The sequence below is a fragment of the Melospiza melodia genome, chromosome 3 (genome assembly GCF_035770615.1).
Source record: "Melospiza melodia melodia isolate bMelMel2 chromosome 3, bMelMel2.pri, whole genome shotgun sequence".
NCBI lineage: Eukaryota > Metazoa > Chordata > Aves > Passeriformes > Passerellidae > Melospiza > Melospiza melodia.
Genome location: NC_086196.1, coordinates 136,445,716 through 136,455,692, shown reverse-complemented (window position 1 = coordinate 136,455,692; position 9,977 = coordinate 136,445,716). Strand labels below are relative to the sequence as shown.

The 9,977-nt window shown below is 47.5% G+C and overlaps 1 long non-coding RNA gene across 1 annotated transcript; it reads left to right on the top strand.

Annotated features, from left to right (window-relative positions):
• The first annotated feature begins 826 nt into the window (after positions 1–826).
• Positions 827–9,712, top strand: LOC134416483 (uncharacterized). Its single transcript, XR_010027279.1, has 2 exons — positions 827–899; positions 9,270–9,712. It is a non-coding gene; the product is annotated as an uncharacterized LOC134416483 (long non-coding RNA).
• Positions 9,713–9,977: the final 265 nt, after the last annotated feature.

The window sequence follows — 9,977 nt, the reverse complement described above, 5'->3', positions numbered from 1 at the left end:
GGGAATGGCAGGAATTTCTGTCAAAATGAGATGTAAAGGTTCAGGGGAATTGCAGGAATCTGTGCCAGTATGAGATGTAAAGGTTCAGGGGCAATTGCAGGAATCTCTGTCAAAATGGGATGTAATGGTTCAGGGGGGAGGGATGTAAAGATTCAGGGGTAATGGCAGGAATCTCTGCCAATATGGGATGTAAATGTTCAGGGGAATGGCAGGAATCTCTGCCAATATGGGATATAAAGGTTCAGGGGGAATGGCAGGAATCTCTGCCAATATGGGATGTAAATGTTCAGGGGAATGGCAGGAATCTCTGCCAATATGGGATGTAAAGGTTCAGGGGGATTACAGGAATCTCTGCCAGTATGGGATGTAAAGATTCAAGAGGGGATGTAAGGGATCTCTAGGGCAAGCCTGAATCCTGAGGGCATATCCCTTGCCTGGCTTCTTCAGAAATTCCCTAGGAATAGGAAAAGGAGTAAAACTGTCCCTTACAGTTAAGGTGGAAACCTGAATCTTCTGTCCCAGAGGGGCAGAGAAGAGCAAATCTGCTCCCTCCAAAATCCAGAAGAGCAAAAAGTGAGGATTTGAGGGAGGTGCCAGCAGCAGACAAAGGCTCCCCGAGCACCCCCGAGCGATGCCAGGACCCACTCACGGTTCTGCAGGAGGCTGTAAAGCTGGCTCTGCCCAAGGATAAGCTGAGCCTGCAGGCCGGGCTGGCCGGAGCCCAGACCGGCACAAAGAGCGCTTTGTGCGAGCGGGATGCTCAAGGGGATGGGGCAGAGCTGCTCCAGGCGGGTATTGAGAGCCCGGAGACAAAACGGGGAGAAACTGAAAGGGGACTTTTCTTTCTTTGCCGTCCGGGAGATGGAAGGGAGCTGCGCATGGGGATGGAAAAGCCGCAGGTGATCAAAGCCCCGCGGTGCGAGGGGAACAAAGCGGAGCGGGGGAGGCAGAGACAACATTGCCCTGATGGGATCTGATGGGAAAGAAAGGAGCTGCGGTGTGACCGTGTTCACAGGGGTCTCAGGTGGAGGGAAGAGACGAGGATCTGACTCCATGTTTCAGAAGGCTTGATTTATTATTTTATGATATATATTATATTAAAACTATACTAAAAGAATAGAAGAAAATATTTCATCAGAGGGCCAGCTAAGAATAGCAAAAGAAAGAATGAATAACAAAGGCTTGTGGCTCGGACAGAGAGTCCAAGCCAGCTCACTGTGATTGGCCATTAATTAGAAAAAACCACATGAGACCAATCACAGATCCACCTGTTGCATTCCACAGCAGCAGGTAATCATTGTTTATATTATGTTCCTGAGGCCTCCCAGCTTCTCAGGAGGAAAAATCTTAAGGAAAGGATTTTTTCATAAAATATGTCTGTGACAATGCGAGGCTGAGCTAGATCCGCCAGGCTGGAGATCATTAAAAGCTCTGTTTCCTCCTGGCTGTGATGAAGGGTGGGAGGAAGGCAGGGTCACATCCAGGAAAAGCACATCCCTATGTCCTGTACAGGCTGGGATGGGCACACACACACTCAGGGGGATCTGGGCTGTGCAGAGGGCCCATCTGAAATCCCCATGAGCAGCAGCTGAAGGATTGCAACTGAACTTCTGGCAAGGGCAAGAGCTTGGCTTCGGGTCAGAGTCAGGTTTGGGTTGGAAGGGACACTGGAGGTCACCTAGTCTGAGGTTTCACTAGAGCAGGTTACTCAGGGTTGTGTCCAGATGGCGTTTAAAAATCTCCAGGGAATGATAAATCCAGAAGCACGGAATGGTTTGGGTTGGAAGGCAGATTAAAGTTCATCCCATTCCGTCCCAGGAACTTCCACTATCCCAGGTTGCTCCAAGCCCCATCCAACCTGGCCTTGGACACTTCCAGGGATTCAAGGGCAGCCACAGCTTCTCTGGGCAGCCTCACCAATCTCACACTGAAGAATTTATTGCTATGATATAATCTAATGCTTCTAGTTTAAAACTGTTCCTGTTGTCCTGTTACTCTCTGCCCATGTAAAAAGTTGTTAATCTTTTTTATAATTCCCTTTGGGCCCTGGAAGGGGCTCTGAGCTCTCCCTGGATCCTTCTCTTCCCCAGGTGAGCACCCCCAGCTCTCCCAGCCTGGCTCCAGAGCAGAGGGGCTCCAGCCCTTGGAGCATCTCTGTGGCCTCCTCTGGACCTGCTCCATTGATTCCATGTCCTTATCTGATACTCCAGGGGTGGATTCAGTGCTCCAGACTGGATGACACAAGGGCAGAGTAGATGGAGGGAGCCCTTGGTCAGTCCTGTCCACCCCACCAGAGTGTTTGCCCTGCTGTTCATAAAGAAAAAGGAGTGAAGAAAATTGGGGTCAGGGGTGGCAGGTGGGGCTCTCAGAGCTGTGAAATAACTGGACTTGCACTGGGAGAGAAGCTTGAGAAGCTCTAGGTTGAGGACTTTGGATTTCAGGAGAGTTTACTGCAGCTTTTTAGGGAACTGAGGTTGCCATGAAGGGGAGAAGGTGTCCAAGACAGCTGGCTGATTTATTTTTAAAGAAAACTCATTCAGAGCTTGGGAACAAACCCTGCCTTTGCTCATGAAAATCAGGAATTTCAGCACAAAAGCCTCCTTGGCTAATTAAGACACTTCTTAGTGAGCTGAGCTGTTAAAAGGGAGCATACAAGAAATGGAAATAAGGAGGGGAAATGAAAGAAGAGTGCGAATGCAAGGCTGGGGTACTTAGGGATGAAAGCTGGAGGGCTGAGGAGCAGCTGGAGCAGAGAGTGGCCAGGGATGCTGAGAGTGACAAAAAAAAGGGGGTTGTGAGTGTTTTAACAGCACACTTCAGGGAAAATGTGTGTGGGTTGTTGGATGGGGGACAGCCTCACAAAGGGTGATTATGGCAGAGGTTGAATTCCCTTCTTTTTCTCAGTTTCTATGGGCCAGACTTGCTCCAAGATTCTGCACAGAGGGAGAATAACCAGCAGCCAGGGAAATAAAATTTTAGGGGCTGTTTAGTGAAATTAAATGTATTTACATGCATGAGACTGGATGAGAGTGCTCTAATGGAACTCTGTGGTGGAATTGTGCTGCCTGTCATCTACAAAAAACTCCTGGTGTCTGATCTCTGCCCATCCTCAGGTATCTCCAAGATTTATACACACCTTAAAAAAGGGGAAAAGGAGGATTTGGAGAGCTCTGGAGGTCAGCCTCACCTTAGACCCTGGAAAAATCATGGACCATGACCTGTGGGAATTAATTTCTGGACTGAGAAGACCAGAACTCACAGACTCCAAATTTAGTTCTCTGGAGGCTGATGATAAGGTGATCTGCAGAAATGGAATTCCAGGTGAGAGGAAGGACACAAAGCACACAAAGCCTTTCTTCTTCTGTGCCAATAGCTTTGAATTGGGCTCAGGAGGAAGGCTGGCATTTTGAGGAAGTGAAGAAATCCCTCAGGATTCTGTGGCAGACACATTTTATGAAAAATCCTTTCCTTAGGATTTTTCCTCCTAAGAAGCTGGGAGGCCTCAGGAACAAAATGTAAACATTGATTATCTGCTGCTGCGGAATGCAACAGGTGCATCTGTGATTGGCCCATGTTGGTTGTTTCTAATTAATGACCAATCACAGCCCAGCTGGCTTGGACAGAGAGCCCAGACAGAAACCTTTGTTATTCTTTCTTTTTCTATTCTTAGCTAACCTTCTGATGAAATCCTTTCTTCTATTCTTTTAGCATAGTTTTAATGTAATATATATGATAAAATAATAAATCAAGCCTCCTGAAACATGGAGTCAGATCCTCGTCTCTTCCCTCATCCTGAGACCCCAGTGAACACGGTCACAGGGATCAAATCCTGGTGCTAAATCCTTCGCATCCCTGACAGAACTGGGAAGAAATCATGAACAACAAGGAAAATTTCACCTCACCCTGTGGCACATGGCAAATCTCAAGATTTTTGCACCAAAATCAGTCCCTGGCCTTGCTTGTCCTGAAGGTGGGATGGGAAAATGGTAAAAAAAAAAACTCCAAAAAGGGCTTTTCCCAGGAAAAGTATATACAGCCAGCCTTGAGCTTGAAATGCTCTTTTTAGCTCAGGGCAGGGGCTCTTGTGTGACACCCTGGCTTTTCCCACCCAGGAAGATTTTTTGGTGGCTGTTTTTTTTTGCCCAAAGGAAGGATTTCCAGGAGCACCACAACCTCTGTCATCCTTCACAGAGGTGCTGGAGGCTGCAGCTCCTCCCTGCAGAGCCCCTGGGACATCCTTCCCCTGCCACCCTCTCCTCCTGCATGGCAAGGAGCTCTCTGATAAATAATTCCCTTTTTTTTTTGGCTGATTGCATGCTGTTACTAGGAAACCTCCTGGCATCCCTGGGACTGTAACTCGGAGCAGGCTGGCAGCTAATGGAGATAATTAAGATTTTATAGGCACCTTTCTGAAGGAGCTGGCCAATGGGGGTCTCAGAGGGCTGGGGTCCTCTGTCTGTGCTGAGTGGGCTTGGAAGAGACCCAGGGAAGGGAAAATAACTTCTTCAGGACTTTGCTGGAGCTGTATTGGGGTGGGAGCAAACTAATGAGGTTCATTTCCAGGTGCTGGATTTCAATGGTCATCTCCATTCCTGGCATGGGACAGCTACTCCCATGAAAAATTTGGGAGCTTTCATGGATCAGGGACATTCCTAAGATGTGGTTTGGTGTGGCTGCTGTTTTTTAATTAATAACATGGTATTGATCAGATTTGGGACTTGGCTTCAGGCCAGAGCTTCGTTCCTGGTTGCTGGTGAAGACACAGTTCCTGCTGTTCCCATCCAAATGAGTGATTCCACTGCTGGGGGAGAGGTTTGTGTGTCACAAGTCAAGAAACTTTGCCTCTGCAGCCTTGACTTAAAAATGCACTGGGGGATTGTCCCGTTGCACTGGAATTGTCCCTTTGCAAGATCCCTGAGTGGTTTGTGTGTCACAAGTCAAGAAAACTTCTCCTCTACAGCCCTGGCTTAAAAATGCACTGGAATTGTCCCTTTGCACTGGAATTGCCCCTTTGCAAGACCTCTGAGTCCTCAGTGATTGCTCTCTGTAGGAAAGGATTCTTGCACTCTGTCCTGGCTGGGTTTCCTTGGCTCTCTGGGTGAACTGAACAGCACCAGGGTCACTCCTGTGCCCAGCATTCCAGCTGGTGCAGCCCAGACAGGTTGGTATTGTGATAGATGAGTATTGTGGTGATTGACTCTCACAATTAATGGGCAAATATCATGTATACAGGTTAAGAGAAGTTTTATAGATTTATAGTTATGTTGTACCCCCCTCGTGTGGTTATCAAGGGACAGCTGGAGTTGGGACACCTGGGAGGGCTGGCTTGTCACTGTGGTGACATCTGAGCTCCAACCAGGATTTGAGGAAGAGATCTCCACCCCTGGACAGTGAAGAAGGATTGATGGACAGAACTTTGGAAGGAGTTAAAGGGTTAAAAAGGGAAAACCTCCATTGTGAGGAGGCTGAACACATGTGGGGGAAAATCTTTTGCTCCCAGTGCCATAACCTTTTTTCTTTATTCAGTCTTCTGTTGTATTTTTGATAAGGTTTAATAAACCTTCCTAAACTATGAAAAGTGAGCAGCTATTTCTCACAATATGGTTAAACCCTCATGCCCCCAACGAAGGTAGCAGCACCCAGGCTGGCAGTTTGGGATGATTCCTGGCTCCCAAAACTCCTGAACCCAACCTGGTGGTTGGGCTGGACCCACACCATGCCAAGAACCTCATGGAGCAGGCAGAGCCCACCTTTGGCAGGGCATTCAAGGCACCAAAGCTTGAGCTGGAATTGGCAGCCTGGGAAAGGAGCAGTACACTCTGAAAAGCTGCTGCCTCCTCAGGATGAGTCTGAGAGAATTGAGAACTTGATCCCTCTGATCTGGTTAGGAGCTTTGCAACAGGATTTCAGTTGAAATTTGCCTGCAGGACAAGATTTTCTCTAACATCCCAGTCCCAGCAGCTCCCAGGGTGGTGCAGGATGTGCTGCCAAGGTATTCCCACCTGGGAGCCCAGGAGGGGCTCAGCTGCATCTCCAGCTGAGCACCCACAGCAGGGATCATCCCATGTCAGCACCCAGGACATCCCTCTGGCTGTCCTGAGCAGCCCAGACCCCTCCAGGGGGCTCAGAGACCCTGGCACAGAGCCCAAAATGCCTCTGGTTTTGATTATGACCCGTGGAGCAAGTTACCAACCTTAGATGAAGATCTGCTAGCCACGACAAATTAAGTAGAATGATAGTGAATTTATCACAAGGTGAAAAAGCAGATTTTTGGGGTTTTTAGAATGGGATTCAGGGGGGCAAGATGGAGGAATCTGGGTGTGTCCAGCCTTTCTTCTTCATCTCAGCCTCCATTTTCTGCTGTGATGTTGGCACTTTTGGATTGGTTTAGAGTAGAAGCTCACTGTCTAACATAGGTGATAGGTATTAGGAAGTAATTGTAAACATTGTATACGTAGTTTCTATTATAAAGCTATATATATGTAGTTTATATATACTGTATACTACGTATATGTACTATATATACGTATATATATATATATATATACATAGTTTTCAGTATAAAGACATAACACCACCCCGAGGGCAGGCAGGTGCCTGGAACTGTCCTGCTGAGCAGACCTCAGCTGGACAGGAGAAAGAATTTTATAGATAAGATACAATAAACAACCTTGAGACCGAGAAATGCAGAACCCTGACTCCTTCTTCAAGCAGCGGGCTGGGAAAAGAGACTTTCTAACTCTTCTTGGGGTCACTCTGACCAGCTAGAGATCCTGACAATCCCACATCTCATTTCCCACCTTACAACCACGGGATAATCCCTCCAGTCCTCTCCCTGGAGTGGCAGGAAGGAGCTGACCTTTGCAGATCTCCACGGGGCACTGTCAGCAGCATTCCTGCTTCCACTGAGCTGCCTCCTTGGCTACCCAGGCTGGGAGCTGAAACAACTCCTTCTGTCCCCACCGTGAGCCATCCCCATCCAGGAGAGATCCCCCCAGAGCACATGGCATTTCTGGAGCAGCTCCTTCCTGCCCCCATTGTTGCTGGGAAAGGCAGACAATGATCTAAGAATGCAAAACTCCTGAAACCCCTCCAGAAAGCCGAAATTTATGAGCAGCCTGTTCCAACTGGCAGAGGGAAGCTGTCAGTGGAACAAAAACATTGTGTAATAACCTCCCTCCTCCCCCTCATCCCCCTCTGGGGGGAGCTGAGACAGCCACAAGGGAGAGGGGGCTCGGGGAAGGAGCAGTGGTGAAGCTCTGATCATTCCTCACTGAGAATGGACTGGGCAGGGAGGGAAAATAAAGATTATCTCATTCCAACCTCCACCTTCCACCATCCCAGGTTGCTCCAAGCCCTGTCCAGCCTGGCCTTGGATACTTCCAGGCATGGGAGAGCCACAGCTTTGGCACTGCAGGCCCCTCTCAGGGGCTGCCCCAGAGAATTTTAAAACACATTTGGGTGCTGGTGGCAACAGTGACCAGAATGGTTTGTCTGACCACAGGGGCTCTGTAATATCCACTTTTTGCAAGGATGGGGCCAGTCCAGGTCTTGGCTGCTCTGAATGATGGGTGAATGAAGGTGGTTTCTTGATCCTTCTTCATAAAATAGATTGAAAAGATGAAAGCAGGAGTTTTGCCCAAATTCAGTTGTTGCTTGCCTTGAATTCCACATTTACATTTCACCTTAACTTTCCAACCACTGGAACCTGGGGCTCCCAGGAGTGAGTGTGACCATCCAGGACTCAGGAGTGTCCTGAGCCTGGAGAGGACAGGGAAGTGCTGCCCTCAGCTTCCCAGATTTCCCGTGTCACACAGAGATGAGAGAGGATTTTTGGAGTGGTTTGCACATCTTTGGGTGCTGCATCTGGTCTGTGAGTGCTGCCAGAGGGGTGGTTCCTGCTGGGTTTTGGGATGTCTCACTCCCATCCCCTAGACACAACACTTGGTTGTAAAACGTGCAGCGGGGGAAGCGAGCCTGGCTCCGGTCCTGGTGTGGAGCCTGCCACCTCCTCCTTGCTATCCCTTGTGTTTTCCTTCCCCCTCCTCCTGTCTGCCTTGATCTGAAGGAAAACCCACTCAGCAGAGAGTGCCAGGCTGTGAAACAAACCCACGAGCTGCTGGGAATACTCCAGCTGGGATTTGTTCCCATATGTATCCATATCTATATCATCTACATCTATAAAAAAGGTTAAACTGTGACAGTTGAAATCCTGTGTAGCAGAGCCAATGCAAAAATTCAGTCATTAAATCCTTAAATGTGTCATTCCTTGGCTTTCCTGGTGCAAGGGGACCCAGTGTGGCTTTCTGTGACAGAGTCTCCACTGAATTTAATTAAGGTTTTATGGAGGTGATTGTGAGAGACCTCGAATCACTCACTGATTATGGGATATCACTTCCCATGCCAAAAGAGTGAGGAATGAGACACTTTCCTGGGAACAATGATCCTTTTCATCATTTCTGCTGTGGGGCTGTGGCAGAGGAGCAAGGTCCTGTCCATTACCAGGTTGTGGCAGCTCATGCCAGGGAGAGAAGCCAGCTGAGAGTGAAGTAAAATGTGTAAAATTGCTTTGTGCTTCCTCTTAATTGACCCAAAGGAAGTAAAAAGAAAAAAGAAACCTGGGCCAATTAATTTTTAACTGATTTTTTCACAGTAAAAAATGTGGGACTTTGGACTGACTAAAACTTCAGGGATTGGGTCTAGCTGAAAAAAAGAAAGTGGACAAGTTTTATTAAGGCTCCTTCAAGGAAAAAATTTTTACAGTTAACAGCAAGACAATGTTTGAATGAAAATGAAGTGTTAATGTCTCAGCTGTAATTTAAAAATTTTAGAACTATTTTTGCAGAATCCCAGAATGGCTTGGGTTGGAAGGGACCTTAAAGTTCATCCAATTCCAATACCCAGCCATGGGCAGGGACACCTTCCACTGTCCCAGGTTGCTCCAAGCCCTGTCAAACCTGGCCTTGAACACTTTCAGGGATCCAGGGGCAGCCACAGCTTCTCTGGGCACCCTGTGCCAGGGCCTCAGCACCCTCACAGGGAACAATCTCCTCCTAAGCAAAGAATTTTAAGTGATGTATATAAATTTTGAGTAAAAGCAAAGTTTATGCAATTAAAATGCTAGACTGATCCCCCCTCTTTAAAATTTGCATTGAGCTTTTAGGGGCAAGCAAAAAGAATCTGAAATTTATTTTCCAGTTATCCTGGAGAAATCCATGGTCCTCCAGCCTGACCACCTAAATTAAAACTGCAGTTAATTATTCCCACAGATTAGTCTCAGACTGGCTCTTCCATTTCACGGGCAACGTGTCTCACTGCTGGGTGGCTGAGGACAGCACTGAAATCTGTGCCCAGAAGATTCCTGCTTCCAAGAGATGGAGGATTCCTGCTTCCAAGAGACGGTGCTCCAGATGGAGATGCAGCTTTCATTTGTTGGTCTACAAAGGAAGCATTTTTTGGATGGACTTCAGCAGAACCAACCTTGATTTCCCCCAGCTTTTCTCTCCAGGCATCTGGGAGAGGGAATGTGGCTCAAAGCCACAGGAGAGGAACCAACACTCAAGGGTTTGAATCATCTCATTGTGGACAACTGAGACCTGCAGGCTCCTGTCTGGGAATTTCGTGGTGGGAGCAATGACCTGTCCTCATGTTTCTCAAATCTGAACCAAAAATTGGGTGACTTTTAATTTTAAATGAAATTCAGCAAAAATCATACCTATTTCTATTTATTTTTTCCTCCATAGCCTGATATATTTGAAGTGCCTGGGCCCACTTTTCACTCAGTGGCTAACTAACATAAAACATAACTTTTTTTTTTTTTGCTTTCTTTCCCATAGGTTTTTGTCCAAACACACCATATGTGCTCCAACCTAATTTTCCTCCCATCTCTCCTGGACTGCCAGGTGGAGCTGATGGGCTTGAGTGGATACAAAAAACCTGCCAGGAAAAAATCTGGCACACCTGTAACCCTGGAACAA